Raw genomic sequence first — 26,278 nt, 5'->3', positions numbered from 1 at the left:
TTAAGTATACAGAGATCACAATATAGCAATGTGAAGTTTTCTTGAATAAAAATTTAACCTGAAATTAAATGTGTCCACAATAACACAGTCCATTAATTTTGTAGTAATGTATTATTTTTCAAATAATGTTAAAATGTACAGTTTAAAGCTTTAAGCCAATACAGATGAAGATTTAAAGTATTTATTAAAAATATAGTTAATAGATAGATATCTACTCTCTAACATATATAAATTGGTAGCTGTATCATCACTGTACTTAAAAAAAAAAATAACGTGAAACAACAGAATACCTTGTACATTCTGGGGCATGCAAAATGTTTATTGAATTGAAACAAATTAGAAATTTTTCTCGAATTTGGAAAAATCAAGTCCATTTCATGATAAAAATTATAAAAAGAGGAGCATCTCTGGAGTTTTAAAGCATACATAATACATAAACCTTACTACTCATGCAATTAACTATAATGTTACTAATATTACTAGTAGCCCGGTGCATGAAATTCGTGCACATTAAAAGGGAATTAATTGCCCTAACCGGTTTGGCTCACTGGATAGAGCATTGGCCTGCGGACTCAAGGGTCCCAGGTTTGATTCTGGTCAAGGGCATGTACCTTGGTTGCAGGCACATCCCCAGTGGGGAGTTACAGGAGGCAGTTGATTGATGTTTCTCTCTCATCGATGTTTCTAACTCTCTATCCCTTTCCCTTTCTCTCTGTAAAAAATCATAAAATATATTTTTCTAAAAAGGGAATTAATTAGCAGAGATATTTTAATATTGCGATTTGCCCTTTCTCTATAATAGAAGTATGAGAGATGAAAGGAAATTAGTAAAATATATATGAAAATAATATATAAATTTATTAATAAATAAATAGTAACAAAAGGATATAACAACAGAGGCATGATATAAAAACAACAAAAACATGATATAAAACAACAGTGATGCAAACAATAACTGATAAAGTGCTTAAACTTATTCTAATATCTCCCTGTACACCACATTAAGAGTGAAAACACTTTCAGAGTGCTTGACTAATTTCCCTTGTGATGAAGTACTTAGAACTTTAACTGTAACATCACATGCTCTTCAAAGTTGAGAGAAAGCAACATATAACTGACCATGTGCAAAAACGGGTTCAGGTAGGAACATGTCTACTCTGTCTAGAGTTTGTCCTTATGATTTATCAATAGTCATCACAAATGCTGGCATCACGGGAAACTGTCATCGAATCAATTTAAATGGGAGTCCAGTGTCAGATGGGGACAAATTAATTCTTGGAATCAGAACAGCCTCTCCCTCTGCAGATCCTGTTAATACTTCAGCTTCAATAATGTTAGGTCATAATCTTTTGATAATAAATATGGTACCATTACAAAGACCCCACTTACTATTGAGATTTCTCAATAGCATGATGGTTGCACCCACTTTCAATTTTAATTTATGACATGGCATTCCCGAAGGAGTAATACTATTCAGAAATTTGATGGGGAAATTTTCCTTTGTTTCTTTGTTATGGGGTGGGGCCACAACATTAGTAACAAAGAAACAGAATTAAAACTTTATTGTGGGGAGATGCTACAGTGTTTTGGACAGGTTCAAGCCTTGGACTGATGAGAGGGCACAGTCCTCTCATTGCCACATGCAAGTCCCAGCTTGGAGGGCAGGGCCCTCCCAGCACAATTATAGCCAACAGCTGTAGTTGTAAGCTTGAACCTATGTTCCGAACCCCACGTTCCTGAGTGATGTGGGCTTGATAGAGTTCAGGTGCATATAGTTGAGTAGGACTGAAACCCAAGAGAATGTTTTTTAAACATCTTGGTCAGGCCCTTACTTTGTCTGGTAGCATCTGCTATAAAATAAAGGCATGGCTGTGGGTGTGGTCGCTGTGTCTCAGAGAAGCAGTGTCACACTGAGACCCGGTTTTCATTCTCTTGCCTAGCCTTTCTAAGCCTTTCAGCTGCCCCACTCAAGTTCACCCCAGGCTGTGCTGGCGTGGCACACTTTGGAAAGATCTGCCTCCAAGCTCCCTGGGAGGGTTCCTGCCTCAAACTCCGCCCTTACATGAAACTGCTTGGGGGGAGGGTGCAGCCATTGCCAAGACAACCCCTGTAGGACTGACTTCTTTCTGCTACGTCGGTGTTCATTTGTCTGTATGTGACGAATACCACCCATGGTTTTATATAAGTAGATTGTCTTTAACAATGATAATCAGAATGAAAACTACATTTACTTTGTTGAGTATTTATTACATTTTAGACATTGGGCTAACGTGCTTTCTGAGTATGAGCTCATCATTTTTATTTTCATTTTTACAGTAGACAAATCCCAAACTCACAGTTATGTAACTTGACAAGATTATATAACATTAGGTGGTGGACCTGGGCTTCCCCCTCAACCTGCCTGCTCTCTCACCCTTACTTCAAGTGATTTGTGGTGGTGTGTCAAATTACCATATATCAGTAATATATGTTTACTCCAAAAATGAGAAAACAATAAAGACAGCCAACAGATCTCAGGTACTCTCTGTGCTGAGTATAAGCAGTAATTTTATGCAGATTGTGCTACATGGCATAAGTCTCTGGTACTTAATTCTGATCATGCATGAAAATCATTGAATGGTTTCTAGCCCCCACCTCCAGAATCCTGATTCCGTCAGTGGACTGGAGCCCAATAATTTATATTTACAACAAGTTCCCTGGTTTTGCTGCTGATGATGATCTGGGACCACAGTTTGGGTACAGTGTGGGGAAAGGTTACTGTCTTCAGAATCAGAGAAACCAGTGATCAAATTGCACATGTTCCACTAAATGACCTTAGGAAAATCACTTGGTTTTATCATCTGAAAAATGGCGATAATTGTTACTAACCACACAAATCATGGGAGATATATAAAGGAATGCCAAATGGTATCTGGGTCTTATAAAAAATCACAAAACATTAATCATCTTTGGAATTACCTTGTAACTTTTTGACCACCCCTCCATCATGGGCAATGTGCCTTTTAAATGAGGAAATGAGGAACAGTAGAGAATAGAACATTATAGAACATGTATAAAGTGCCTTCCAAATTAGACCGCTTTCTATGAGTTGACATATAGGGATGTAACCTATAACATAAAAGATAAAGGAAAATATCATGATAGAGATTCTTAATTAGAAGTATGGGGACATTTGCCCTTTCTTCCTCCCTTGTTTTAAGAAATACTGCCTTTTATGGCTTCGATGTAAATATTACTTTTTCTTTCCTCCCCTTAACAGCTGATATTTATGGCACAAATCCCTCCATCAGCCATCATACGTCATTTTATCTCACAGGGTACAGACCTCCAGCTAAGCTCCTCTCCTTGGTGTCTGCTCTCTGTCCATTAACGTTTGCTTTTCTTAGTGAGAACATAAACGTGGAAGCAGAAAGGGCCCTTTCCATCATGGTACAGAATCCTCATGTTTTCTTCCCCTAAAACATAGATCCTAACTTATTGTCCATGTTTCTAAGTTATTGTGGTCTTCTGTTCTTTATATCACTTTTTGTATTCTTCTTACGGTATGTTAGCCTACTACAAATCAATCATGTAAATAATAACTTAAAGTTATACCAGCCAGCCCTGGCATTTTAGGGCTCAGTTATCAGCATCGGAGTTTTCCAGACAAGTGAACACAGCAGGGAGTCTGTATGGAGTAGCGGAAAGGACAGGGCTGTCCAAACCCCAGTGAGCCAGGGTGAGGAATGAGCTTTGCTCCAGGTTTGTCATTAGACAGCTATGACTTTAGACAACACAGTCAGCTTCTCCAAATCTTGACCTTGTTTCCAAAGCAGGGGCGTGACCTTCAAATATGTGGTACTTGCATGAGCTCTCACAGTCCGAAAGTTCATACTCACTGTGCATGAACATAAATCATACCATTTTCTGACATTTTGTCCACTTTGGGTTCTTTTTTTTATTATATAAAAGATATATGTTTATTTTTATTGTATCTTTAAAGGGTATATATATCGAGCAGCTATGGTGTGTCAAACACTGTGCTAGACACTTGGAGGGCAACATTCCTTCATTCAATGCCAGCCCCTGTTACTTGCTTGGCATTGAGAAAAGGTGGTTCATGTCCTAATGTTATTGTGGGGAGAGAAAATGAGTTTTCTAAGACTCTCATTGGAGGATGAGATATTGTAGAAAGTTTTATTTCCATGGAATCAAACCCGTGTGTTCCCAAGGTCCCATTTCCCTCAGTCCTGTCATAGAAGAAGCCCCATTTTGCTTTCAGCAGAGCTAAACCCAAAGCCAGTGGTCAGAGTTCTGGCTACACATTGGAGCAGTGTCCAGTCCAGCATCAGGCTAGCTTACTTTATGTTTCCTGCTGTATTCCATTAGTCCATTGCGTGTGGGGTCTGCATGGCCGTGGGACATACGGGAAAATGCAAGGAAGCAGGAACAAGAGAGCCATGAGCCTAGAAAGAGAGCTCCTTTGTTTGGGTCCTGCCCATTCTGGCCAGTGATCTCTGTCTCCAGGTTTGACTGACAGCCACCTTCCCTACTCACTCCAATCCATTATGCATGGGTTCATCTCCCTTTTGTTGGACCCCTTAAGCCAGGGGTCCTCAAACTTCGGCCTGCGGGCCACATGCAAATACAAATATTGTATTTGTTCCCGTTTTGTTTTTTTACTTCAAAGTAAGATATGTGCAGTGTGCATAGGAATTTGTTCATAGTTTGTTTTTTTTTTTAAACTATAGTCCAGCCCTCCAACGGTCTGAGGGAGAGTGAACTGGCCCCCTGTTTAAAAAGTTTGAGGACCCCTGCTTAAGCCATCCTGGTTCCTAGGGAGTGTGAAATTGCAGGTCCCTGGTGAAGCTGCCCAAATGGCATGCCTATAATGTCTGGCCCCCCTTTGGCTCCTGTCCTGTTATTAGTAACCAGCTAATTACAATGGTATCCCTTACAAACCCTAAAGATGAAGTGGCAGGGGCAGGACGAAATGTTGGAGGAAAGCAGAAGGTGCTCAGAATAAAAATAATCACACAAAACTAAAAATGAAACTCAGAGCTGAGAAACTGTCATGTGGAAATTGGACAAGATCAGGGAAGACTTCTAGCCTTTAGAGCTGGTGGTAGAAATGAGAAGACATGGACATATCTGAGCATGATTGAGGAAGGAAGAGTGACAGTAGATAATGATTATTTGAATATAAAGGATAAGAGAAAGGTATCAATGACAATTCACTAGAATAATCCAAAAGGCCTCAAATTTTTATGCATGTGAATTTCTTTTAAAAATATATATATATATTATTGATTTTTTACAGAGAGGAAGGGAGAGGGATAGAGAGTTAGAAACATCGATGAGAGAGAAACATCGACCAGCTGCCTCCTGCACACCCCCTACTGGGGATGTGCCCGCAACCAAGGTACATGCCCTTGATGGGAATCGAACTTGGGACCCTTCAGTCTCCAGGCCTACGCTCTATCCACTGAGCCAAACCAGTTAGGGTTGAATTTCTTAAAATAACATTTTAGAGTCTAATTCTAAAACTCTCCATAACACCTAAAGATAATTGTAAGGATTTAACTTCTAGCATATTGTAAATAGACATTTTTTCAATAAAATTATTTCAAGATCTCTAAACGTATCTAATGGAATCAAACCACCATATCTATTTTATAACCACCATTAGTCATTTAAAATAGTCACAAATTTTATAGTTTTCTTTTGTCTTTCATCAAATTGTATTCTAATATAATACATTTTGCTTGAAAATACCTTTTGGATAACCATATCATACTTCTCTGTAATATAAAACACACACAGCATATTACAGACAAACAACTTTTTCATGTCATTATAAAATTTTGTTAAATTATTTTCTTAATTAGGTTTTCATTACAATTGTTATTAGTATATAATTGATAATCATAAATACATTGCAAACTTTGAATATCTAATTTTTTGTTTGATTTACCTTCATCCCATTAAGAATCTTGTTTTTTGAAATAAATTACATTGCAAACTTTGATAAATAATTTTCAAGTAAAAAAATTATTAAGTACAAAAGTGAAAGTTGGGATTGGCCTTTTCCCTATTAGCTTATATATTCACAAATAAATATTACTCACTGCTAGAATGAGAAAAGTTTCAACATCAATTCCATTCATATTTTTATGCTAAAGTACTGAGAAATCTTGTACATAAAAATAAATAAATTAGAATAGAAGGCATTTTGTTATAGCAATGTAACACAATTCTTCAAAATCTTTCCAAGTTTTGTGTCAGATATCACACAGTAATCTATCACTAACATTTTTAAATTATCACCTGACAACTTAGCTTATTCTTCAAATTTTATGGGAGCAATGAAGTTTTACAAGTTGAATGCTTATTTTTCCAGAAATCAATAACAATATTTAAAATTTTCTTTTTATTTGGTACTGCAGTGTAATGGACCCTCAGAATATATAAGCTAAGCAAATAAGAAATACGCCTTCTCATGGAAAGTGAGAGAAAGTGAGAGAAGGGTTTTTATGAAAAGAGAATTATCCATATAGATTTAGAATGTGGAACTTAATTGCCATAACACTATCCATATATTTAGGTACTCCTTGAAAAGTCTTCCCTTACACCTCACGGAACAATTGCCTTTTTTTGAAGACCATTGCACCAGGAATGGAAAAAACAGCAGGTAGATGAGATTTCCTAGAAAACAAATATAACATAAGGAGAGGATTCAAGGTTAAGAACTGAAATATCACACCCTTGCGTAGCTGGGTATAATCCAGATGTGAGCATGACACTTGAAGATTAACATTTACAGTGTATTTCAAAAATTGTTTATTTCCTCTGCCAATTATCATATATTTTGTCATTTATCATTAATTCTTTCTACTATAAATGCAAAGAATTTTATCTGTTTATGTAATGATATAGATATGGATGTGTAAAATTAGTAGGTATTCTAAATTTATGTCTAGAATTTATTTTTTACAGACGTCCCCAAGAAGCACCATTTTTAATATTATTTTAACTCATTTCCCATTAAAAGTACAACCACTTGCAGTTTATTTTGCATTTTAAAACAGGCAGTTTATAACTTAGTTTCAAAATAGCTCTCATAATTTTCTTACATGTATTAAACTATTTTACTCAAACCATTATTTTACTATGTTCATCAATACTGCCTTTACAAGTCATGTATCTCTACCTCCTACCAACACTTAGCATAAAAACTGTTTTGTTCCCTAACAGAATATCAAAAAAGATTTAATTATTAATTTTCTAAGAGTTTAGGAAGGATGCTATAAAGGGTATTTATATTCTCAATGGATAATGTTAAATAGCTTAAACCTGATTAACCTGCATTTTTAGTAGCTCACATTTTTACATGCTGTATCCCATAAGGTAATACAGCATCCTGCACTGTGATTTGTTTGTCTAGTTCTTTATTTCACACTGTGCACAGTTGAAACATTGTTAATAGAGAACTTCATGCAGCACCCTGTGTGTTCAGGTGAGAGGAGAAAATATAGTGAATAACTTACTTGAAGGTACATAGTTTGCCCTAACCGGTTTGGCTCAGTGGATAGAGCGTCAGCCTGCAGACTGATAGGTCCCAGGTTTGATTCTGGTCAAGGGCATGTACCTTGGTTGTGGGCACATCCCCAGTAGGGGGTATGCAGGAGGCAGCTGATCGATGTTTCTCTCTCATCGATGTTTCTAACTCTCTATCCCTCTCCCTTCCTCTCTGTAAAAAATCAATAAAATATATTTTTAAAAAAGGAAAAAGAAGGTACATAGTTTTATTTATTTATATCATATGCTTATCTATATTATAAAAGGCCTGTGGCCATAAGACTGTAACGACCAAATGACAGGCCACCAGGAGGTGCATGAAACACCTCTCAGTCCCTCCCCGCAGCCCCCGAGCTGCTCACCATGAGGGGGTGTGGCGGCGAGGTGGGACTGGAGACTGTTGAGCGGTGGTGGCCGGGGGAGGGGGAGTCTCATGGAACAGTGGCGGGGTGGGGTGAGCCTCATGGAGTAGTGGCAGATTGTGGGGAGCCTCGTGGAGCAGTGGTGGGGTGAGGTGAGCCTCATGGAGCGGTCGAGGGGCAGCGGTCGCGAGCAATGTAGAGCATCCCGGGGCTGGGAGCTTCACTTAATGTCCCAGAGGCCATGGGACAGAGGCCAGGTTAGGCCTAGTGACCCTACTTGCAAACGATTTCGTGCTCTGGGCCTCTAGTAGTACATAATAAGGATTGTCACCTTCTTTCTGTCAACTCTCTGTCCTAGGAATTTTATATTTCAACTAGAGGCCCAGTGCATGGATTTGTGCACTGGTGGGGTCCCTCAGCATAGCCTGTGGGGATCGGGCCAAAACCAGCAGCCCAGCACTGCCTGCCACTCCTGCCTGCCACTCCTGCTCATCCTGGCCCTGCTGCACCTGCTGCCTCTGCCACTCAGTAGGCTCGCTGCTGCTCTGCTGTGGTCTCTGGGCTGCGGCAGCCAGCCATGAGCCCTGAGCCTGGCTACTGTTGGTCAATTGAGTGGTGCGTTCACTGACTACTAGGGGGAAGCTCCTGCATTGAACGTTTGCCCCCTGGTGGTCAGTGCATGTCATAGCGACTGGTCCACTGGTTGTTTGGTCATTCAGTCATTCGATCGTTCAGTCTCTTAGGCTTTTATACTTATAGCCAGTCACCTTGTTATAAATTATTGCCTGCATAACCCCAGCCTACAGACTTAGAAATCGCTCATGAGCACCTTTAAAGCAGAAAGTGGTATGGGGACTTCCGGAATGAGTCACAGTTACCACCAAAGATGTAATCACCATTGACATTTTATTATCACTTTATCCTCTAGTTCTTTAAAGCTAAAGAATAAAATTTGTTAAGGTACTGCATTTCTCATTGTGATGGATGCCACATCACAGGGCCAGGTTCCCCTGTCCACATTTGGATATCTGGTTTTTAAATTTTAACTGTTTCTAAAATAAATTAGTGTTGCTCATTTTCCATAGTAACAAGTCTACTTGATTTACTTAAGTAGTATTCTTTCAGATTCTTACAGTACTTGATTTGGGTAGCAAATATATTTTGTTTCTGCCACATGCCTGACATACTAAAAGGCACCAAGTGGCAATCCAATCCTAAGCAAAAGGAAATAGTTTTTGCCTTCCTGAAGCTTACAGTCCAGTGGTAGACGGAGGCTGATCAGATGATATACTGTAAGATGTTAACCACATTGGGACCCAGAAGGGAGATTTATGTGAAAAGGACAATTTGACCTGGCAGCGAGATTGACATTCTTGCAGAGTGACAACTGACCTGCAGTCTACAGGAAAGTTATATGCTCATTAGGCAAAGAGGGAAAGGAGATATTAAACAGAAGGAACAGTGTGTTCCTCCCCATCATTTCTTCATATTAAAGTCTTGTTATTTCCAAAGAGTTTAGCTGATTGGGCAGAATCTGCAGTTAACCAAGAACATCTTTTGGAAATTTTGTAAATGTTTTTATTTAATCAGTTTGTTTTGCTTTTGTTTGCTGAGTAGAGCAAAAATCCCAGTTAACTGATTATGCTCCTTCATCAAAGTTTTAGGGGGTCTCTTTTCTGAGATAGAAGTATGGTACCAACAGAAGTGTTTTGTGAAAGCTATATAAAAGAAAAATAATATATGAAATGCAATAAGTGTTCTTGCTATTTGAATTAATATTACTGTGAATTTCTTTGTTAAACTGGAATTTTTTTTATAATAAGTAATGACTACCTGACAATATTTGTATAAGTAGAGGTCACAGGGTACATAAAGTTCTCTATGAACAATGTCTCAACTGTGCACAGTGTGCCAAAAGTAGGTTTACAGATGTTCATATGGAAAATCTGTAAATCTATAATACTATGCTAATTAGACTGGACAGCTGAACGACCTTCTGGATGTCATTCCAGACGCCCTCTGGACAAAGACGCCACAGTGGTGGGCGAGTCAGAGGTGGTTAGGGGAAATCAGGCAGGCAGGCAGAGTGGTGAGGGGTGATCAGGCAGGCAGACAGGTGAGAAGTTAGGAGCCTGAGGTCCCGGATTGCAAGAGGATGCAGGCTGGGCTGAGGGACACCCCCATCCCTGTGCACAAATTTTGTGCACCAGGCCTCTAGTAATACAATAATTGATGAGATTACTTGCAAGAATATAGTCAATACTATTGTATAAACTATGTGTGGTGCCAAGTGGTTACTAAAATCATTGGTAAATTATATAATATCTAACCACTATGCTGTATACCTGCAATAAATATAAAATACAAATTAAAAAATACTTACTTAAGTAATGTCTACACCTGTGTATAGAAGAGGACTTTATTATCTTTCTTTTCCCAAAACTTCTCTGGAATCACTCGGAAAGCGCTACTTTTCCTTGCATTTGGAGAATTCAATACATGCTAACTCGGTTCCGTCCATTATGGGGTAAATATCTGACTTAATGTCCTACTTGAGAGACTAACCTGGATGCATTTTTAATTCACTTTTGGTCGAGCAGGGATTGTAATGGCTTCAAGAGCTAATATACCTCCAGTTAGTGCATATTTCTATCCATTTTCTTATAGTCAGATACAGTGTATAATATAAATGCATTAATACCTTTACATTCTAATCTAAAATGCAGAAATAATTATACACCTGTTTTCCTTTTCCCAACACTTTTGGCTTTTTCCTGACATTTTACTTTAAAAAAATTATATTACTAGTCATGTATAAAGGCAAATAGTCAATAGCATTTTCTCAAGGTATTTTAATTTTTTTTAAAATATATTTTATTGATTTTTTACAGAGAGGAAGGGAGAGAGATAGAGAGTTAGAAACATCGATCAGCTGCCTCCTGCACATCTCCCACCGGGGATATGCCCGCAACCCAGGCACATGCCCCTGACCGGAATCGAACCCGGGACCCTTCAGTCCACAGGCCGACGCTCCATCCACTGAGCCAAACCGGTTTCAGCAGGTGTTTTAATTTTTATAGAAGGATGCTTTTGAAGGTGACTTGATTTATTTTAAAATTTTCCCCTTTTCAGTAAAATTGGCTTTTCTCCCATTTCTGCCAATAGTAATTCTACCATGCTAGTATTATTTGCCTAATGTTACACCAATTTGAGGCTTAACACTAGTAAATATTTGTATCATCTATCAAAAAATATGCCCATTAATTGTAGAGTAGTTCTATTTTAACCACTGGACTGTTTATCACAGTACAAGAGCTAAGTGAATATAGGTTTACATGGGCAAAGCAGGGAGCAATGCTGATAACTTACAGTAGCAATCATTATTATTCACTAAGCCAGAGCTGAAGCACCAACAAAAATATTTGAAGCTTCTAAAACATTTTTATTTACTCACAGATAGTAGATTATACTGATGGATTCAGATTGATGAGGTATAAGATTTATTGCAACTATTACCAACCACTATAAAGAAGAAATTCCCTCCACATTTTCTCAAAATAACATGACCATTGCTCTTAGCACTGAGATTTGTTCAGACACATCAACATTTCCTTTTTATTTATTTTTCCTCCTATGATTAAGACTTAGGACTGATTCCTTAGATATAATCTCTGTCTCAAAAAGAAAGTGAAAATAATTCATTACTCTTCTTTCTAATGATAGTCTGATAATATTTACTTAACATTGCAATAATGTTGATGAAAAATGTCCCATAAGCATCAAATATTGTTGAGTGATAGACACAGGATGAGCCAAAAGTAGGTTTACAGTTGTTTGTATGGAAAATAATGCAGCAATTATAAATAATTGTAATATCCTATCTAATAAAAGACAAAAAGGGTAATTAACCATACCTCCGCTATACTTCCCATTGGCTAATCAGTGAGACATGCAAATTAACTGCCAACAAAGATGGTGGCCGGCAGCCACGCAGCTGAAGCGAGCAGGAGGCTTGCTTGCTCCAGTGATGGAGGAAGCCAAGGTTCCCTGCCTGCCTGCTACGGCCTGCTCTAAGCTCTAAAAGCAATAGCTCCAAAAGCAACAAAGTTTCCATTATAGAAGCTAAACAAACTCCAGATACCTGCTTTCAGCCAGCCGCAGCCTCAGAGCTGGGAGCGCCAGTGACGGCAACAAAGTTTCAATTATAGAAAGTGAATAAATCCCAGAATGAAAAAAAAGAAAAGATAAAAAGGAGAGGCTGGGAGCTTCAGTTGCCAGCCAGCCTGAAAATGGTCCTCAGCCCCTCACCCAGACTGGTCAGGCACCCCAGTGGGGACTCCCACCCTGAAGAGGGTGTGGCCAGCCTGAAAACAGCCATCAGCCCCTCATCCAGGCTGGCCAGGCACCCAAGCGGGACCACCACCCTGATCTGGGACACCCTTCAGGGCAAACCAGCTGGCCCCCACCTGTGCACCAGGCCTCCCTCCTATATAGTAAAAGGGTAATATGCAAACTGACCCTAACAGCAGAAAGACTGGGAATGACTGGTCACTATGACACACACTGACCCCAGGGGGCAGATGCTCAATGTAGGAGCTGCCCTCTGGTGGTCAGTGCGCTCCCACATCGGGGAGCTCTGCTCAGCCACAAGCCAGGCTTATGGCTGCCAGTATAGCAGTGGTGGGAGCCTCCCCTGCCTCAGCAGCACTAAGGATGTCCAACTGCAGCTTAGGTCTGCTCCCCACTGGCAAGTGGACATCCCCCGAGGGGTCCCAGACTGCGAGAGGGCACAGGCTGGGCTGAGGGACCTCCCCCCCCCCCCGAGTTTACAAATTTTTGTGCACCGGGCCTCTAGTACAATAATAAACTGTTTGGCGTACTCACAACTGCAAACCTACTTTTGCCAACCCCTGTGTATATACATTTAGATATATTAAAACTAGAGACCTGGTGCACAAAATTCGTGCACGGAGGCGGGGCCCTCAGCCAAGCCTGTGCCCTTTCATAGTCTGGGAGCCCACAGGGGATATCTGATTGTGGCCACGGAGGCGGGCCACTGTGCTTGCCCCCTGGTAGTCAGTGCACATCATAGCGACCTGGTCATTCTCCAGTTCAATAGATTTGCATATTACCCTTTTATTATATAGGATAATTGAAAGTGAGAAAGAACTGATGATTTGTAATTTCTTGGCAATAACAGTATTTGTTTTTCTCAGTTATATCATCTCTCAATGCAAAATAAGCCTTTTAAAGATTATGTTGTAATTTTTATCCACTCTTGCCATTCCCCTTTTCATCAGAACTCAGATTGGTTTTATTTTTTTTAATTTCCCTTCTATAACAGGGATAGATTCTTCAGCACTATTTTTAATTATCAAATTAAACAATATCTATCCTTCTTGAAATATAAATGGAGTTTCACTGCTTTTTCATAGGGGAGAGGCTGTCGAAATATGTTTTAGTGAAACCATAGAAACATTGAGGATTTGATATGAATAAGAATACTTCTCTATTTTTAAAAGGTACAGCATTTTCTTGTGTAGTGAACCTATCAGTTAAAACTATGAAAACCTGAAGAAATGCATGTAGATTAATAAATAGACACAGAAACATACACATAAACACCAGCACACACCAAAAGAGTAAAATTTTGGCCAAAATAAAATCTATTTTTAGATTACCTAAAATCTAAATAAAAAATCACCTAAATTGTTATAGTTTATTCTTCCCAGGCTGGAGGTTCAGCCTCATTAACCTCAGTAATCATTTTATAAATTTTCATTGAATTTATTGGGGTGACCTTGGTTAGTAAGATTATAGAGGTTTCAGGAGTACAATTCTATAAAACATTATCTGTATATTGTATTATGTGTTCACCATCCCCAAAGTTCAGTTTCCTTCCATCACCATTTATCTACCCTGTACCCTCCTCTACCCTTCCCCTCTGGTAAACACTACACTGTTGTCTGTGTCGATAAGGTTTTTGGTGTTTTTTACCCCTGCCCTGCCTCCCCCCCCCCCCCCCGAACTCCCTTCCTTCTAACAGCTATCAGTCTGCTTTCTATATCTGTGAGTCTGTTTATATTTTGTTCATTAGATTCCATATATTTCACTTAGCATAATAGTTTTCAGGTCCATCCATGCTGTTGCAAAAGGTAAGATATCCTTTCTTTTTCTTTACAGCTAGGTAGTATTCCACTGTATTAATGTACCACAACTTTTTTTTTTTAATCCACTCATCTACTGTTGGGCTCTTAGGTTGCCTCTAAATCTTGGCTATTGTAAATAATGCTGCAGTGAATATAGGGGTGCATATATTCTTTTGAATCAGTGTTTCAGGTTTCTTCAGATATATTTCCAGAAGTGGAAACACTGGGTCAAATGGCAGTCCCATTTTTAATTTTTTAAGGAAACTCCATACTGTTCTCCACAGTGGCTGCACCAGTCTGCATTCCCATCAGCAGTGCACCAGGATTCCTTTTCCTCCACATCCTCACCAACACTTATTTTTGTTATTGTTGCTTTATTAATGATAGCCATTCTGACAGGTGTGAGGTAATATCTCATTGTGGTTTTAATTTGCTTTTCTCTGATGATTAGTGATGTTGAGCATTTTTTCCTATGTCTATTGGCCATCTATATGTCCTTTTTGGAGAAGTATCTATTCAAATCCTTTGCCAATTTTTTAATTGGATTCTTTGTCTTCCTGATTTTGAGTTGCATAAGTTCTTAGTATATTTTGGAAACTAGCCTTTTATCAGATGCATCATTGGTGAATATGTTTTCCCACTCAGTGGATTATCTATTTTGTTGATGGTTTCCTTTGCTGTGCAAAAACTTTTTAGTTTGATGTAGTCCCATTTGTTTATTTTTATTTTTTGCTTTTTTTTTTTTTTTTTTTTTTACCAAAGGAGACATATCAAAAAAAAACGATTGCTACTAGAGATGTCTAAGATTTTACTGCCTATGGTTTCTTCTAGAATTTTTATGGTTTCTAATCTTTCATTTAAGTATTTAATCCCTTTTGAGTTTATTCTTGGGTGTGGTGTAATAATATGGCCTAATTTCATTTTTTTGCATGTACCTGTCCAATTTTCCCAACACCATTTATTACATAGAATATCTACCCCATTGTATGTTCTTATCTCCTTTGCCAAATATGAATTGATTATAAAGATGTAGATTTATTTTGGGTCTCTCTATTCTGTTCCATTGATCTATATGTCTGTTTTTATGCCAGTATCATACTGTTTTGATTACTATGGCCTTGCAGTATTGTTTGATATCAGGTAGTGTGATTCCACCAACTTTGTTTCTTCTCAAGATTGCTGTGGCTATTTGGGGTCTTTTGTGGTTCCATATAAAAATTTTGGAATATTTGTTCTAGTTCTGTGAAATACACCACTAATATTTGATAGGAATTACACTGAATCTATAGATTGCTTTGGGTAGTATGTACTATATTTAAATGATGTTAAATCTTCATACCAAGAGTCATGGTAAATCCTTCCACATATTTTTATCTTCTTCACTTTCTTTCTGCAGTGTCTTATAATTTTCTAAATACAGGTCTTCTACATCCTTGGTTAAATTTATTTCAAGTTATTTTTGATGCAATCATAAGTGGGATTGTTTTTAGTTTTTCTTATAGTTCATTATTGTTGCATAAAAATGTAACTAATTTCTGGATATTTATTTTATATCCTGCTTCTTTATTGAATTCATTAGTTTTGGTAGTTTTTGGTGGAATATTTAGGGTTCTTTATATATGGTATCATGTCATTAGCAAATAATGACAGTTTTACTTCTTCCTTTCCAATTTGGGTGCCTTTTAATTTCTTCTTCTTGTCTGATTGCTATAGCTAGTACTTCCAGACTATGTTGAGTAAGAGTGGTGAAAGCAAACATCCCTGTGTTGTTCCTGTTCCTAAGGGAAACACTTTTAGTTTTTGCCCATTGAGTATGATGTTGGTTGTAGGTTTGTCATATATGGCCTTTATTATCTTGAGATATGCTCCCTGTATTCACACTTTGCTGAGAGTTTTTATCATAAGTGGATGCTGGATTCTACCAAAAACTTATTCTGCTTCTATTGCTATGATTGTGTGATTTTTATCCTTCATTTTGTTTATGTGATGTATCATCTTTATTGATTTGCAGATATTGTACCAACCTTGCATCCCTGGAATAAATCCCACTTGACCATGGTGTATGATCATTTTATTGTATGGCTGGATCCAGTTTGCTAATATTTTGTTGAGGATTTTAGCAACTACGTTTATCAGGGTTATTAGCCTATAATTTTCTTTCTTTACAAGTGTCCTTAGAATTAGGTTTTGGAATTAGGATAATACTGGCCTCATAAAATGAGCTTTGAAGTCTTGCCTCCTCTTAAATTTTTTGAAATAGTTTGAGAAGGATAGGTTCTTTGAATCTCTGGTAAAATTTATCAAAAAAGCCATCTAGTCCAGAACATTTGTTCATTGGGAGGTGTTTTTTTTTTTTCTGCTTCTATTTTATTACTTGTAAATAATCAGGTTTTCTGACTCTTCATGATTTAGTTTGGAAGATTGTATGTTTCTAGAATTTATCAATTTTGTCTGGATTGTCCAATTTGTTGACATACAGTGGTTTATATTTTCATACAATTTCTTGTATTTCTGTGAAGTCAGTTGTTACTTCTCTGTCATTTCTGATTTTATTTATTTGGGTCCTTTCTCTCTTTTTTTTTTCTTTCTTGATGAGTCTGGTTAAAGGTTGATCAATCTTGTTTATCTATTCAAAGAATCAACTTTTGATTTCATAATCTTTTGTATTATTTTTTCTTAGACTCTATTTTGTTTATTTTTTCTCTGATCTTTATTTTCTTTCCTGTATTCACTTTGGGATTTGTTGTTATTTTTCTAATTCCTATATGTGTAAAGTTCAGTTGTTTATTTGAGATTATTCTTGTTTCTTGAGATAGGAACCTCAGCAATCTTGACAATGCCTTAGAAATTAAGTTAAACCACATTCTCACAGACCTCACATTTATAGATGTAGTATTTTGATAGATACAATAAACCAATGTAATTTTAAACCTTTCTATAAGAAATAAAAAAGATAATGACTGTTGCTATACATTATCCTGGGCAATAATAGTTATTTTGTTATGGTGGAGCCCAATGACACCCATTGGAGTTTTTTTGAACACTCGGGGCTGGGGTATGATTTGAATGAGAACAATGCTTCTGGATTTGCTATTGTAACTCATGTATCATTCCCATTATTCTCTTTCATCTTAAATGTTAAAGTACTGATTCCTCATCATTATTATTCACACACACACACATAAATGCACACACACACTTACTCTTTATATCCCAGCAGGCACTTAGATTTACAGTGCTCTGACCATAGCTGAGTGATGAAGAAATTTAAATATTCATTGATAAGGATTCGTTAAGCCATGGATAATAGGCAATAATTTATTTAATTTTTTAACACAATCATTTATAAATAGGGCAATTTATCAGCTTTTTCACAACTTCTACTACAACTGTATACATATTTAATTTTAAATTAATTATGCTCTTAGAGCTATTTATACTAAGTACCCTGCTGTTCACTATTTTAGAGTGAGTCATCATAGATATATAATTAGTCTACTTTTGTGCTAAAGCAGTTAGATATTTTTTGGAGCTCTTTGAGGTATAATTGATTTTGTATATCATAAGGGTTCTGTGTTTTGAAATCCTATCTAATAAAAGGGTAATATGCAAATTAATCATCACTCTGTCAAAAGATGGTGGCACCAATAGCCACAAGATGGTGGTGCCCAGTCCTCTCAGCCCCGCTGGAGTCCCCCAGTCACAGAGGGGTGGCTGCTGAGAGCAGGCAGCATGAGTGGCCTGGTGGAAATCTTGCTGTCACTGTGGTGACGAAGCAAGCATTCCACCCCGGCCACGGAGGGCCTCTGGGCAGACCAGGTGCGGAACGCTTTCATTGTTGCAGGCTGGGCTGAGGGCCCCCCCCTCTGTGCACGAATTTTGTGCACCAGGCCTCTAGTGTTAAATAGCAGTGTTCTTCTAGTCTTTTCAGTTGAATGTGTTTAAAATCAATCCATCCAAAAATATTCTCAGGTAAGTCAATTCACAAACTCTCCTCTCACTGTTTGCTTTTTTCCCCCTTTACCTTTTTTTTGTATGTCTTTGTCATGCCTTCCTGTCATTTTGGCTTCTCTGTACATTTTTCACTTGTGTTTTTTGTGTTCTTTCTGTGTTTCTACCCTTTCTTTTATTTTTGTTGATTTTTTTTAAAGAGGGAAGAAGTGGGGAGAGGAGAGAGAGAGAGAGAGAGAGAGAGAGAGAGAGAGAGAGAGAGAGAGAGAGAGAGGTGATAGATACTTCAATCAGTTGCCTCCCATAAGCATCGTGACTGGGAAATGAACCTGCAACCCAGGTATGTACCCCAACCAGAAATCGAACTCATGAGCTTTCGATGCATGGGTCAATGCTCCAACCAACAAAGCCATCTGCTAGGGTTCCACCTTTTCTTTGATGTCTCCTTCTTTTTGTCTTCTACTTTTTTAGGTTGTCTGGATTAATTGGCTTTCTATCTTTTTTGTGCTTTAGCAATTATATTTTATAAAGTGGTTTGATACCCCACACTCTTAGCCCTCATCATAACTTTCCCTTCCCACCCAGTAGAAATAATACTTTATACATGGGACTTATAAATTATATAAAATATAATTTCATGTAATTTTAGCTTCTGTAAAGTGAATGTCCCACTTAAAGTACGTTTATTTTAATTATAAAAGCCATTTTAAAGTACTGTAGCTATTTTAAAATATCAACTTTTGATATATTTGGGACATTAAAAGTTAAAATGACTCCTTCCCAGCAGCCCTTTTTTCTTTCATATATAGAGAGAGCAGCATATGCCTCTTTACAAATATGGAAAATTACAATATAAAGAAGTATTGAACATCATTTCAAAACAGTAGTTTTAAACATAGTTGGTTTATTCTCCACCAGGTTTCTGCAACTCTGTTTTATGAGCACCAAAGGCCATGCAGATAGGTTCTTGAACTGCCTTTTCCTTGAAAACTGCCTTTTCCTTTGGTGCTCATAAAATATGTTTAAGCTTTGATGGAATTGAGCACCCACTGTATGGACACTGGTGAGAGGACTCCCCGGTAACAGAGCAGCCCTGGCTGCTTCATGTCAGGACCAGGCTCACAGCATCACTGCCCAGTGTTCTTTCCCCTGGTCACTGACTGTACCTTTCACATGGAATTCTGTTCTTCCTTTGCCAGGGGCCTTGGAGAGATACCAAATAAACTGATGACCAAAAATAGACCAGAGTCATAGAAGCATGAACAGACTATTGAACCTTAGGGGAAGGCAGGGGAGGGTGGACAGGGGGAAGATATCAACCAATGAACTTGTATGCACATACGCATAACCCGTGGATATGGACAATGGAGTGGTGAGGGCCTGTAGGGGATGGGAGGAGTACAGGAAAGGGCTGGAAGAGGTTAATGGGGGAAAAAGGAGGACCTATGTAATACTTTCAAGAATAAAAATTTAAAAAAGGAACAATATTTCTTCTGGTTTCCAGGGTTTGTATACCGATTCAGTGGCATATTTCATTGACAAGTATAGCAGTAAAGTTAGGTATAAGTTTACTGGTAAAGAGTATTTTATTGCAATGCCTTTAAACTTGAGATGTATTGTCAGTCATGATTTTTGTAATTGCTCATTCACTTTTAGTGAGGTTGTTTGAAAGCTTTATTTTTGGTTTGCTTTTAGTCCAGGACTCATTTAGGAAAGATAGGAGTATTTGTTGCCATCACATCTGAATAATAATAGGAGTAAAAATAAAGAGAAGTAGGAATGTCATTACCACATATTGAGGCAATCATTTATGTCCCTTGCACTTGGCTATGAACAGCATTTTGGTAAATCCCATACTGAGCTGGTGATGTGAACCAGGCACTGTGCCAAGCCCTGAAAAAACATTATCTCATCTCATCATTGTAATAACTTGTAAGGAATTATTATCTCATTTTCCAGATGAGGAAACTGACACTTAGGTACGAAATGTCACATGTTCCTTCTAAATAACTTCAAGTTTTATTCTAGATGGCTTGTTTGGCAGCAGCCAGGGGACTAAAGAATGGGGATAGACTAAGAGATGGGCGTAGGAGACATTAAAACAGAGTCAACATTTATAAATGCACTTTATTTTTTACTCTGATATTTATTTAATTCTCACTATGTTTCCATTGATTTGTGAAAGGGAAAGGAGAGAGAGAGAGAGAGAGAGAGAGAGAGATTCATCAGTTGCTTCCCATATATGCGCTCTGAGAATTGAAGTGGCAACCTAGGTATGTGCCCTTACTAGGACTCAAACCCACAGCCTTTTTGGTGTACAGGATGATGCTCCAACCCACTGGGCCACTCAGCTGGGCTAGCCACGGGTTGTCTGCCTTGGAAGAAGTTAATATTAGTATTTATAAGGCAAGACAAGATTTGCAGTGTCGGGGAATAAGCCTTAACCAAAGCTGTCTTTTAATTTCTAGTTAGAAAAATGAATTAATGAATTAATTAACTGCAAATTAATTAAATGGTAGGCCGTACTTATATCAATAGGATGAATAGAAATATGAATAGGATGAATAGAAAAAGAGGTGCTCTTAGAGAAGCTAGTGATTTGAGAAAATTTTCTCATTGTCTTTGAAAATAATTAAAACCACATTTCAATGTTAATGCAATTGCTAATAAAAAATATCTTGTACAATCAGAGCAGGGAGGGACCATAGAACTCATGTACTTTAGCCTTGCCCAATTAGGATGAAAAATTAAGCCCAAAGCAATAACCTTGACTTACCCAGTCCTCCGGGCAGTTACTAGTCAAAATTTATATTTTAAAATAGTGTGATTTTTTTTTCTTTGACAAATAATAGTTTCCTATGGGAGATATTTTAACTATCATCAGAGTTACTTCTATATCTTATTCAATAGCATTTTTCTATATCAAAATATATTTTATTTTAATAGTAACAGAATCTTACCTTGCCCTAACCGGTTTGGCTCAGTGGATAGAGCATTGGCCTGTGGACTTAAAGGTCCCAGGTTCGATTCCAGTCAAGGGCATGTACCTTGGTTGCAGGCACATCCCCAGTTGGGGGTGTGCAGGAGGCAGCTGATCGATGTTTCTCTCTCATCTATGTTTCTAACTCTCTATCCCTCTCCCTTCCTCTCTGTAAAAAAATCAATAAAATATATATTAAAAAAATAATTCTCTCTCATCATTGATGTTTCTATCTCTCTCTCCCTCGCTTCCTCTCTGAAATCAATAAAAATATATTAAAAAAAGAATCTTACCTTTATGAATGGAATTATACATTTACTTATCTTATTTCCAAAATAATTATAAAAGTTATTAAATTATTAAATTTGAGATATATGAGTTAAAAAAACAAAGACTAATTATCCACAATCCCCAGAGCCAGAGGCAAATGCTGTGAATGTTACCTTGTTTACCTTCTTTCCTCCTAACATACACATTATGTTTTTTAAATATAACACAATTATATTATATTGTCTTTAATAATATATTTTATTATATTAAATAATATGTTATCACATCATTAAATATTAATCTATGTTGTCATCCTTGGTTGTTATTATTATGTTAACTTAAAACAGTCCCTTATTATTTTAGATGAATCCTGATTATTTTACCTGAAAAAAACAATGCAGTAACAAAAACTTTCATAGCAAAATCTTTGGAAATTTTTCTTATTATTTACCTCAATTTATCAATCTACTTCACAATTTCCCATTTAATAACTAAAGTATGAGTTTACTCTGAGTTAAAATATGAGTTTCATTTCACCAGCATTCTTTAACTCAGTGAAGTTTTCTTTCCTAAAAGATGCCTGCCTTTACTTTTGTGCCTACTTATTTTATTTTTAACTTCTACCCAAAATATTTAGTTTTTAGGCATTTGCTTTTGTCAATGTAAAACAGGTTAAACATATTAATGAAATACAAAAACAACTTATTTTACAATGATATACTGAACTTGTATGCTTTAAAACTTGTTCATACAAATGAACTCTGCCATGATCCTATTTAAATAGAGAATGGAATTTAAAATATAGTAGTTACACTAATTAGCTAATAATTTCTGCAATGATGGTACCCTACAAACATTAAAGCACTTCCTTTTGTCTAAAGATTACCCCATTTATCTCCTATGAAGGTAGCTACAATAGACTCTGCTTGCGTATATGATGTATACTATACCTAGCGAAAAACAGGCACATCTTTCCTTCTCAGGTGATAAAATTCCATTAAAGGATTTACTTTTGAGGCGGCAGTTAAATAGAAACGACCATGGGGATATTCACATTTCATAAACAATTTCTGTGCTCACAAGAAGGGCCCTCTCTGCCTGCAATCCTGACATGAGGAATCTCACAGGACTCATTTGTACCGTTCATAACTATGGGTTCTGTGGGTTTATCTGCTCATGCTTTACAAACAAATGAGGTTTTTCATTTGTTCCTAATGACTTTGGTTTATACAATGAGATCTTAAACTCTCCCCAGAGCAATTATTTTGCTAAAATGTTATTAGAACATCTTTACAAATTTAGCAGCAAAGGGGGGTTTCATTAACAATGAAAATCATTGGGAACCAAGGGCCCTTGGCAAATGCAGTGCCCCTGAATCTTGGTTTATTTTCCATGGGAAGTACAATAACCTTGTAAACCATACATTTATTCTTTATCTGGTGGGTGGTGAGGAAGAAGAGGAGTTGATGCGGGGGGGGGGGGGGGGGAGGGGGGGGAGGGGAAGGAAAATCAGAGCAGTGTTCTCCCGCCAATCAGCTCTGTTCTTGCTCTTCTCGGGAGCTTTATGAGCCTAAAGCAATATGAATCTTCTAGCATCTGCTGATAGAGCCATTTCTTTCCTGAGAGTCTGGGGATTTGTAGCTGAGACTGAGGTCTGCTTTTCAACGGACCGTCAACAAACAGGCTGTAGATTATACATGTAAACATATGTGTCCCATTTTCATAGTAATCACATTTGATACACCTGCTATGCACAGAGGAACAGCTGCTGACAAGCCTGAAACTTGACCTGCAGTTTCTTGCAGATCACATCCAAATTATGCAATCTTTCTCCTGCTTGGTTTTCAAAGGGCTCCTTTGTCCAGCACAAATTTTGTGAGGTTCTTTCAGGGTGCTCACTCTGTCATTTAGTTCACTTAATAATTGTGAGCTTAATGTTTGCTTGTTTATATATGTCATAAATATAACAAAAAAACAAACAAAACAAAACAAAAAGAATTGTTAAAAAAAACCCAAAAACACTAAGCTCACAATTATGATATCTTGGTTTTCTGATAACAGACCTCAGATAACAGAACAGGGAACTTTTATGAGGTATCTTTATAAAGTCATCCCACTGTAATTCACCAGACAGTCACAAGCAGTAATGAAAGTGCCCAAATGCCTTTAATGTCATGGAACACGTTCAGAGTTAGCAGGACATTCATTGAGTTTTCGGTTAGGATCAGAACAAAGAATGAATCAGTGGCTTTCGGATTTGAACTCATTTGGAACACTTGATTGCTGGGTTCCCTTTCCATATTTATTTCCCTGGCTTTGTGTATGACCAGCTTGCCATGCAGCAGCTCCTTCAATACACAGCTTGCCTATGTATTTTAACAAGGTGGCATTTTAACAAGGATCACTTCCATGAGCAGAGTAGGTACTTATTGTTGGATAAAACAGTCTTGCCAACATTGAATATGTCTCAAAGATGACTAACTAAGCTGTGTATAAAAATAATAATTTAAAAAGAGGTTAGAGGTGATATCTGTGGCCAGTTCAGCATGAAGAGAAGTATGGGTTGGATAACTGGTGTTACTCTGCAGCTGTCAGTACTTTCACAAAGGATATACTATTTTTTTAATTAAAAATGTTTTCTTGCTTTATTTTTTATCAGATAGTGTTTTATTAAACAGCACATATCAGAATTCAGTGACAATAATTTAAATATTGCTACCAATAGAAATCAATAAATCTTATTTTCATTATTAGCCATCTCTAAGCAGATAAAGAAGAATGACTTTCATGTACAGATCATTCTGCTTCTCAACTTACTAGATAGTTGCTATTATGCAAAATACCCCCTCTCAAAGTAGGTTCCCTCTCCTTCTAAAGGAAGTTTATAATAGAGACCTCATGATGTTATTATATAGACTAATTAAAATAAGATGTGTAACCTGAGACATAATATTGCGCAGAAGATTTGTTTTCTACCTCTGATGTTTTTTTAGCCAGTGTGCAGGGCTTGGAATGGCCAATCCATCTATTTTAATAAAAGGGTAATATGCTAATTAGACCAGGTTGACCAGACATCTTCTGGTCATCCGGTCCTCTTTCCAAACAAAGCCACGGTGGCGGGGGCTGAGGCAAAGTTGGTTAGGGGAGATTAGGCTGACAGGGGAGGGCAGTTAGGGGCAATCAGGCCAGCAAGGGAGGGCAGTTAGGGGCAATCAGGCTGGCAGGAGAGAGCAGTTAGGGGTGATAAGACTGGCAGGAGAGGGCAGTTAGGGGCGATCAGGGCGGCAGGCAGAGTGGTTAGGGGCGATCAAACAGGCAGGCAGGTAAGTGATTAAGAGCCAGCTGTCCCCGATTACGAGAGGGATGTCTGACTGCTGGTTTAGGCCCGATCCCGCAGGGACATCCTGCAGTCAGACATCTCCTAAGGGGTGCTGGATTGAAGAGGGTGCAAGCTGGGCAGAGGGACGCCCCCCCCCCCCGTGCACAAATTCCATGCACCGGGCCTCTAGTTTACTTCTATGCATCTTACACAGTTCAGCAGCAGCCAATAGCAAGTACTGAATAACAACAATATTGACTGTTGCTAGTAACTATAGTATATGGCTTTCAAGTTCTTTCTAAGGAACATAGTTTAACACATTGCAAACCGCATAGAAATCTCTAAGACATACGCCAGGGACCGCATGTTTTTGGGCAAACTGCACATTATTTAAATCATCATAATGCACTTTAGGTGTTGTTTTTCAATAATTATAACATTTTTATTTACAAAAACAAACAATTAAAGTTCCTAGTACTTTTTTAATGTATGGTACTGTGTAAAACATTTTCCTCTATGAAGAGGGACCAAACAAAATTTACATAAGTATCTAGATTCGCTCCTTTTTTCATGGGCATGAAAAACGAGAACACTCGTGAGTGGTCCTTAACAGATGGCGCACGAAACACGAGAAAACTCCTGAGCGGTACGAAATGTGTTAATGTTCATTTTTTCTTTTTGCCTTTTTTATATTTCTGTCTGACCTTTCTACTTGAAATCATTGATATTGGAGACTGGTTTCATAGGCAGTAACCCACCTAATTCAGTGGGCTTTGTTCCTGTACTCTCTTTGGTATATTAACCAGCTTAATGAATGTCTGTTAGAAAATAAACTGTTATTATTAGGTCAAAATTAAGAAAATATGCAAAGATTGATGAGTTGATGATCACAGTAGACATTTTATCATTATTTCTTGCAAATATTTGTATTGATCTCTTGGCCAAAGTCATGAAAATAATACAGTGTTGTGCTCTGTAGCCTATAATTTTTGGAAGAAACAATTCATCTTTCCTAGCTGTTGATTTAGATAAAGACTAGATGTTTTAGCTTTTTTATTACAGTTAGTAAATATGCAGACATCTTTGTAATCTTTTGTTGTATTTACCAGGATTGACACGTTTCTTCAAGAGATGGTGGTGATGTTTTCCTTAAGGGTTTCAGGTGTGCTGTGTGGCAGGCAGGTCATATACAGACCTGGGAGAATAAGGTTTCACTACCATTGGGAAGACTATTGTTGGTATTTTCTTCAAGGAAGTCCGGGGTTAAGAGGAAAAACAGGAGAAAATGTGAAGTTGTTTATTGGCTCTTCAGATGTCTGTATTCCTTTTGTTCTGTTTTATTAAAAGAAAACAAATTAATAAAATAAACAAACAGAAAAATGGCTTTGGTTAGCAAAGTTAAAGTAACTTTTCTCCAAATACTTTACTTGCAAGAAGAGATGGAATAATATAGTTTTAGCTATTTCTGGGAACCATGAATTTTATATGATACTAGAGGCCCAGTGCACAAAATTCTTGCTTTCAGGAGAGTGTTCCCTCAGTCCAGCCTGCGCCCTCTCACAGTCCAGGAGCCCTCGGGGGGTGTCCCACTGATGGCTTAGGCTCACTCCTCGCGTGGGCCTAAGCCATCAGTCAGACATCTTTAGTGCTGCTGTGGAGGCAGGAAAGGCTCCCGCCACCTCCACTACGC

At 37.7% G+C, this 26,278-nt stretch overlaps 1 protein-coding gene across 1 annotated transcript in view; it reads left to right on the top strand.

Moving 5' to 3' along the window:
- The window catches only part of TRHDE (thyrotropin releasing hormone degrading enzyme), a 378,007-nt gene that overhangs the window by 337,531 nt on the left and 14,198 nt on the right, over positions 1-26,278 (top strand). The gene's annotated exons all lie outside the window — the stretch shown is intronic.

Source organism: Myotis nattereri (assembly GCF_964212035.1).
Source record: "Myotis nattereri genome assembly, chromosome: 2".
Taxonomy (NCBI): domain Eukaryota; kingdom Metazoa; phylum Chordata; class Mammalia; order Chiroptera; family Vespertilionidae; genus Myotis; species Myotis nattereri.
The sequence above is the reverse complement of the archived record's forward strand: the minus strand, read 5'-3'. Positions and strand labels throughout refer to the sequence as shown.